We start from the raw sequence: 8,004 nt of genomic DNA, 5'->3' as shown, positions 1-8,004 counted from the left end.
GCCTGGAAATGTTTGGGTGGCAGTGGCAATCAGCTGGAGGGGTGCAGAGGGGGCATTCACTCATTTCTTCAACAAGCATAACGTAAGGTTGACTTTTCACACCCTCTGTTAGTGAAGGGAGAAAACACAAACCACAAGGCCTAGCCCCTGGGTCTGTGGAGAGGGCAAGTGTATAGATAGCATGACTTTGCTCAGAGCGGAAGCCTACTGACCACAGAGGACCTTACCCCAGCCAGGAGGGGCTGATTTCCGGAAGGCATCCTGGAGGAGGTGACACTTGAGCTAAGTGAAGGAGACTGATGAGAGGGGAGGCTGTTTTAGAAGGAGGCTAGATGTGGAAGAGGCACAAGATAGGAGGGACTCTGGGAAAATCAGTGATGGAAACCAGAGAGAGGGAGGAGGGAAGTGGCAAGAGATGAGGTCAGTGGCCAGGGAGAAGAGGAGGGGGAAGTGGGCTCCCACCCTAGGAAGCCCCCTTAAGCCATGTTGGTTTTGTCCTGAGGGCAGAGGGAAGCATTGATTTTTATATTCATATTTTGGAAAGCTAGAAAGGGGGGCTGTGTGGGGCATGGTTTTATTAGGAGCTGGCTGGGGACAGATTGGTCAGGAGGGTGGTCACAGGGGCCTGTGGAATGAGCTATAGCCATGGGCATCGACTGGAAGTGACTGGCCTTTGAGGGGGGACAGTGGTGATGGTCTCTGAGCAGGAGGAGGGGAGGGGGTGGGCTAGCCCAACTTTGGTTTTGAGAAAACCAAACAGTGTTTGAGAGCTTGGACTCTTGCAGACTATGCCTCAGCTTCATTTGCTAAATGGGGGTGTTAATAAAAGTATGCACCTCCTCTCGTTGCTGGGAAGTTTGAGTTAGTAAGTGTGAAATGCTTACAAATGTAAGAGTGTCAGTCGTTGGCTATTATCATCACTTTGCCATGATTGTTGTGTCTGGTCAGAGGGGCCCAGAGGCTTCCAAGAGATGTCCTAGAGGCACTGGGTGTGTGGGACTGGCTCTCAGCAGAAAATCTGGGCTGCAGAAGAGTTTGGGAACCATCCACGGATGTGCTATCTGTGTGAGATCTTGGTGGGAGTGTGAAGAAGGAAGAGAAAGATGGGCCTGGGGTGAGTACCAGGGAAATACCCATGTGGGCAGCTGAGCAGGAGCCCCTGGCACTGAGGACAGGGGCCCAAGAGACAGAGGAGCCCCGGAGAGAGACGGGCAGCAGGGAAGGGCAGCCTCGAGAGGAGTGTGAGCGAGGTCGGGCTGCCAGACACCAAGTGAGGCAAGGAGTGAGAGTCCCCAGACCCGGTAACCGAGACAGCTGGTGACTCCAGAGCAGACCGAGGGGGTGGGGGAGCCAGTGGGGAGGAATGTGGGCACCAGTATCGCTTAGAGGTAAGCAGCCCTCCAGACCCCAGACACAATATGGCTGGGAAAAGGCTCTGGAATTCCTAGAGATGATGATGATGATGATGATGGAGAGAGAGAGAGAGAGAGAAATTTCAAGAAGGAAACTGTGGCAGGAAAACCAGATAAAGAGGAAGAAGAGGCTGAGATTCTGGAAAGGGGAACTGACAAAGCAGAAATGACTCGAGCCAGAAGAGGTCAGGGCTGGTCTTGAGGACAAGGCCAGGACCAGAGAGCCCCCAGCCGTGAAGGGGCCTTGGATCTGGCCTGTCCATCGCTCCCTTTCCTCAGGCTTGTGTCCACACTTGGGTGAGGGTGGCCAAGGCCAGAACACTGGACGACCAAGACTCCACCTCCTCTCTCAAGCTGCCCAACATACGTCCATGATACTTCCGAGAAACACCAAGGTAAGAAACCCCACCTTTGGCCAGAATGACTTGGAGGATTAGAAAAGTGTAGAACAAAAGGTGTCTTTAAGTCAACATGCCCCCCCCCCTTTTACAGACGAGGGCAGTGAGGCTCCAGCCGAACCTTGGGGTGTCTAAAACTCACAACCCCATTTCGGTGACTCATGACTGACATTTCCAGAAGCAGGATGGCAGCTGAGAGGATGACATAAGCAAGGAAGGAGCAGACACCCAGTTTACCCACCTCCTCAGCCCAGTGGAATCCTGAATCAGAGACATCCAGCTGGTCCCACTCGGGTATTCGGAGCCAGGCTGAGCCTGTGGTCAGAGGTCAAGGACAGACAGAGGGCCTGGGGGAGTCTGGAGAGCGGCCAGCCCTTCGCACTGCTGGCATCGCTGCCTCACTGCTTCTGCCCTGTCCCTGGGCCTGAGGTGGTACCTGAGGAAGATTCCAGCAGGATGGTGAGGCAGGAGGGGTTGATCAGCCACATATTGGGGTAGGTGTTGGGGACGGAGAAACCAGGACAGAAGCGGTTTTAATTCAGATCCGATGTGCCTGAGCTAAGTGGAACTGAGTCATTTGGGGGTCCATCTCCCAGGTTGTTTCCTTACGGGAAGATGAGAACAGAATTTTGCTGGGCACCAACCGTGGGTCTGTTCCCACTCCACCCTCAACCCGCAGGGCCTGACGGACCTTCCTGGAAGTTTCTGCCCTCCTCTTGCTACATAAAATCTGTCTCACTCCTCTGTCTTTAAAGGATAATTCCCCATTCAGCCCCACATTTTCTCACAACAGAATTTATTTTAATTCTATAGTGAAGAAGTACACACGTTCATGGAACTCGGGGAGAGCCTCCTGCCAAAAGCGCCTGGTTCTCCCGCTCTCCTAGATCCCTGGGCAGGGAGCCGGGTGAGAGGATAAGGTGGGAGCAGGAAAGGTGTGAGCCGGTTGCAGGGAAGCTTGGGACACGGGAGGGAGAGGCAGGCCCAGGGTGATAATACGTGATGGCAGAACCACGGGGCTGTGGCGGCCCCGACATTTACACCGCTGTGCAGTGGATGTCTGCTGGCTCCCTGAACACACAGCAGCCCTTTGGGTGGGAGGACACTGCTCTTGTCCCCATTTCACAGATGCAGCATGGAGGCCCAGAGAACCAGAGTCACGTGTCTCAGCTCGCCCTGCTCTTACAAGGTGAGGACGGGTTGCAAAGCCCCACGGTCTTAACTACGCTGCTAACGGTCTCACTCCCTCCTGTCTACACCATCTGCCGCCTCTGTTGCTGCAGTAGTTCCAAGCTGAGGGCGAGGGGGAGCGTCAATAATCAGTCTTCCTTCCAATGACTACTCTGACACTTCTCTGGACATGCCGAACAGTATATCCTTTGCAAACAAATCTTTCCCTCGACTTAGTGCCTGCACATGGGCTGACGGCAGGTGCTGGTTTACAAGTGGGGTCCCAGACCCCGTTCATCCTCTGCAGCCGCCCTGCCACAGCTCGCGGTGAGCGGAAGTGGCCGCCTGTGTTTAAGCAACGTGGGGAACTGAAAGTTGACGTAAAGCTGGCCAGATGCTGCACTGCCCAGAAGCCCCCTCTCCTGCCCCACGCACACGCCCACTTCCCCTTTCCCGTCTGTACAATTTTTCTCATTTGTAACACGCTGCTGGCTCCCTTAATAAAACACATTTCCATCCGGGCCGGGGAGGTTCCCTCGCTGCTGCTACTACATAATAAGCTTGGTCATTTGCTCATTAGCAAGCACACATTGAGCACCTATTACTAAGTTCCCAGGATGGTAGCCAGGACCAGGAAACAAACTCAAATAGGTTTTCAGATAGTGATAAGGGTTATAAAGGCAACAAAATGACTCAGTGAGCCAGAGTTCGTTGGAAGGGTGGTCACCGGAGGTGTGATTTCCTAGCAGCAGAGTCTGAGATTAGAATGTGGGTGCTAGCAATTTATCGAAGGAGGCTGTTGGGAGAAGAGGATGAGGGAAGCAGGGAAGGAAGTGGACAATGAGACTAGAATCGAGCCACAGCCTGATCCCAGCGGGAGCTCAGGAACAGGAACAGAACCACCGAATGGGTCCCACCTTGAAGCCAGCAGCACTTGCTGTCGGTCAGCCATTGACCGCTGGCCACTCTTCCACCCCCTCCCACACCTGGGATACACAGACGCTGCTCCTGTTCAGCCAAGAGCGACCCAGAGAAGGGGTGGTGGTGAGCCTTTAGCAGCCAACACAACTGAGAAATTGGTGTGAATCCAGTAGAGGGATCTGGGAGGAGCCCAGAAGCAGCTAGTAACTACAGAATGGTTGCATCTTAGTCTCTTTTTTGGGCAAAAAGGAGCAAGGGGTCCAAGGAAGGTGGAGTGGGAGATCCAAACAGCAAACGTCCAGTGTCTCAGGAAGCACATGGCCCAGGAGGCACAGTGACCAGAGGGGCTGAGTGGGAGGTGCCTGTGGGACCAGGGGATTCCAGAGAGGAGAGAGAGGCTGGGTCCTCGGCTCAGCGCCTTGGCTCTTTAGCAGGGCTCTTCTCGACAGGCAGAAGTGTGTCCGGCAGAACCTAGCAACCAGTGCATCCAATTCGTGTTTACTCAGCTGGCCTCCTGAGAGGCCTAGAACTGCACGGCAGCGGGGGCAGGAAAGGGGGCCAGTTTCGGCAATGGCTCTTCAACGTCTGTGCCAGCACGAGAATGTCCACAGAGAAAATGAAAAGGAAATAGCTCTATACTTTTTATTTTTCCTCACAGCAACTGGACCAGAGAATTGTGGCAATAAATGAAGACCACCCAGAGGCAATCAGACAAAGGCTGTTTATGCTGAGCTGGTGCCAGCAGGGCAGCCAGCCGCTTTTCCTTGTGTTTGGACAGACCCCTGACGCCAGGCAGATGAGTGGGAAAACTTTATAGAGTGGAAAAACCGGAAGACTTCCGGTGGGCCCTGATTGGAGGCTGTCACCATGGGGAAGCTGGATGCGGGCCATCCTGTGATTGGTTAAGACACATATTTGGCTGTCTCTGATTGGTCCTAAGTTGGAAGCAGGGACAAAACTTAGGGAAGCTCTCAGTTATTAATCAGGTTTTGGTCATTTTGAGCTGATTTTTACAGAAGTTACTGTTTGGCTTCCTGGACGGATTGCCAGAGACAGTGATGGTCTGACTTCTGCCAAGTCTGACACAGGTAGCAGGCTGGATCCTTGACTGGTCACCGTAGATTGTGGGTCAGAGTCCCGTTCTTATACCTGGTCTGCCCATTGCGCCTTTGTATATTCAGTATCTCAGGATTTAGGAAATATGAAGTCGGCACATCTAGATACTATATGGTCCTGAAGGAATGTGTTGCAACATAAGGAAACAGGTTTATGGGAACTCTGTCTTCTGGCAGAGGACATAAAAAGAACAGGAAGCCACCCAAACCTATTCATTAATTCATTCCTTCATTCATTCACTCAACATACATATTTGGCAGTTGTTTTGTTTTTTTCTGTGCTCCAGATATTGTCCTAGGGCTTCCTGGCCTCCAGGAATGTCGTCTCCAGGTTATTGTGACAGCATATGAGAGACAGAAGTTCTCTCAGCTAGAGAGTGTCGGGAGGACCTAAGGGAGTGACTCTCAAGCTGAGACACAATTCAGATGAAGGAAGAGAGCAAGTGAGTGCTGGGCAGAGGGTACAGCGTGGACAAAGGCTGGGGAGTGAGAGGGAATGTAGGGGACCACAGATACATTCTGACCTGTCCCCAACAAATCATGTGTAGGGCTGACATTCCCAGTGCAATTACTGATAAGATGGGGATTATAATGGTGGCACTAACTCTTCCATTTTGAGAGTTGGACCTGTGGTATAATTTGATTTAACAAATGTAATTCAGTTGGGGACTCTCTGAAAGCTTTCTTTTCTTTTCCTTCTTTCTGCCACACATTTATGACTCTGCTTCCTATACATTTACGATACAGACCAGTTGCAGTGGTTCTGTTTCCTGTGGCCCAGTGCTGGCCCTGGGACTTGGGAGAGGCTCCTCGCTCCAACTTAAAGCTACACAACATCTGCAAGGGCTGTGATAACCAGTTTAACAGCACCTTCCCCCACCCCAACGGACGAAGCCAAACTCAACAGAAAATTCCACTACAGGCTGAAGCGATTTACATCTTGGTTAGAAAATATAAAACCTCAGATGAAACAAAGACTCAGGGCAGTAGTTTCCAGCAGACTCTGCCCAGCTGACCCTTTTCGTACTGCAATAAACCTTCTGTATTTCTACCTGCCTCGTGGATTCTTTCACAACCTGCAAGCGAGCCGTCACAATTACCAAAAACATTCTTTTTCGCTTTCAATAGGTTCCTGGTTGGTTGCCCTAAAGTAATATAGTGGCTGCATGTAATGTCAGAGGGGTAGTAGACTGGGGGAGGAGTTGGGGTCTTGCACACCTGAAACTAATAATAATAATATAAAAAGGTGGTTCATTTGAAAACTATCCATTGAGAGGAAAGAGCACGAGCAGATGCTGAGCTGCAGAGGCAGGCATGGGCCAGGTCGCACAGGCAGCAAAGGTCACCTTCACGACAGCGGGTCCTGGCCTCAGAGGCAGGATGCTGTGTGGAGGGAGCTGCCTAACAGGGCGTCCCTGCCTGGCTGCAGCCTCATGTTGCCAAACCCTCCCATTTTTCAAGAGAAGCCATAAATCTGGATTTCTCTCAAAAATCTTTCCATTAAAATGTCAGCAACTCATCAAAATCAAATAAACAAATAAAACCAGTGTGCTAAGATACCTGAATTTGGCTGAGAGGTCGCCAGTTTGAAATATTTTTTCTAAACTGTAAGTGGTTAGAACTAAGGGTTTCAAAAAAGAACCAAAAATCCTGTGAGCTTTCCCTGGAGAAGGGAAATCCACACCATAAGGACACACGTCTCTAAATAAATCTCTCAAGAGAGAGGGAGGGCAAGTACCTTCCTAGTACCTTTCTTACACATTTACAGGAGAAACAGTTCAGTTAATATCTCTGTCAGGTCATTTTGCCACCAGGAGGGAAGGGATAAAGGGACAGGAGTCTCCCATGGTGCTGTCAGAGGTTGAGGAAACTACATTCCTGAACCCCTAGGAGAACATCTGAGACACAGAAAAAAAAAAAAACAATTGCCGAATATATGTTGAGTGAATGAATGAATGAATGAATGAACGAACGAACGAATGAATGAACAGGTTTGGGTGGCTTCCTGTTCTTTTTATGTCCTCTATCAGAAGGCAGAGTTCTCAAAAATCTGTTTGCTAACATTGCAACACTGGTCAAAGCAGTCCGCGAGACCAGCCCAATTTCAAGGGGGTAGAGACGGGCCCCACCCGAGGGAGGAGTGAGTGTCAAGGCAGCAGGACGGAGGGGGGCACAGTTCTTTGGAGTCGTAATTATGACCGTACCAGCGTGGCCCAAACCGGGGCCCTATTTCTAAGTAAGAAAAGGAGGGTAGAGACTGAAGAGGTTTGTTTATTCAGAAGCAAGAGATCCCAGGAAAGTAAAAACAAATACACTTTCCTGGGTTTCGCTGCTTGTCACCAGAAACGCATGGCATTGCTTGTTACTAGTTGTGTGCTCACGCCAGGGTGATTTGTCGCTAGAAATCATTTCCTTCTTAGCCTGCCATAAAGCTCCTATCTGGCTGACTTCAGTGCCAGCGTGGACTCTGAGCCCACAGGACCCTAACTGCCCATCCAGGGACAAGGGCCTGCACATGCAGAGGCCGTCTCCTTTCCTGGGTCAATTAAGGACCTCTGGAGATATCGAGGTCTTTTATCTTTGAACGTAAGAAAGAAGAAAAGCATTTTTAACAGGTTTTAAAGTCAGAGAGGAAATTGTATAGAACTGTCAAAAGGTGACCTGTGGGTGGCACCCCCGAGGACACAACAGGACATGGTCTCAACACCCTGTGATGACACCTTATTGTCCTTGGAATCAAACTGAAACTCCACATGGCTTACAAAGCACATGTGCCTGAGGTCCTGCCCACTCTTCTAGCCTCACCTGTGCTCCCCTCTGACTGGAAACCCCCATTAGAGCCAGGTGCCTTCCTCTCCCCAGGCTGAGGTGTCATCCGTCCTTCTGGAACTGACATCCATCTAAGCCATGATGTTCTTACATTTCAATGAACGACAGGAAATTGCCATTTTGGTCAACACATTTTACATGGGTCACCTAATATTGTAA

The 8,004-nt window shown here is 50.8% G+C and overlaps 1 long non-coding RNA gene across 14 annotated transcripts; it reads left to right on the top strand.

Annotated features, from left to right (window-relative positions):
- The first annotated feature begins 171 nt into the window (after positions 1-171).
- LOC109437823 (uncharacterized) lies at positions 172-6,067 on the top strand. 14 transcript variants are annotated; one of them, XR_016022667.1, is made up of 5 exons: positions 172-420; positions 949-1,114; positions 1,692-1,807; positions 1,989-5,459; positions 5,764-6,067. It is a non-coding gene; the product is annotated as an uncharacterized LOC109437823 (long non-coding RNA). The 14 variants fall into 14 exon arrangements; XR_012493070.2 differs by lacking the exons at positions 172-420; positions 949-1,114 and having other exon boundaries at positions 1,379-1,807; positions 1,989-2,269; positions 2,624-2,730; positions 2,939-5,459; XR_016022668.1 differs by lacking the exons at positions 172-420; positions 949-1,114 and having other exon boundaries at positions 1,379-1,807; positions 1,989-2,730; positions 2,939-2,999; positions 3,218-5,459.
- The last annotated feature ends 1,937 nt before the right edge of the window (positions 6,068-8,004 follow it).

Source organism: Rhinolophus sinicus, chromosome 10 (assembly GCF_057876585.1).
Source record: "Rhinolophus sinicus isolate RSI-liver-muscle chromosome 10, RSI-T2T, whole genome shotgun sequence".
NCBI classification, from domain to species: domain Eukaryota; kingdom Metazoa; phylum Chordata; class Mammalia; order Chiroptera; family Rhinolophidae; genus Rhinolophus; species Rhinolophus sinicus.
This window is presented reverse-complemented; position numbering and strand designations above follow the sequence as displayed.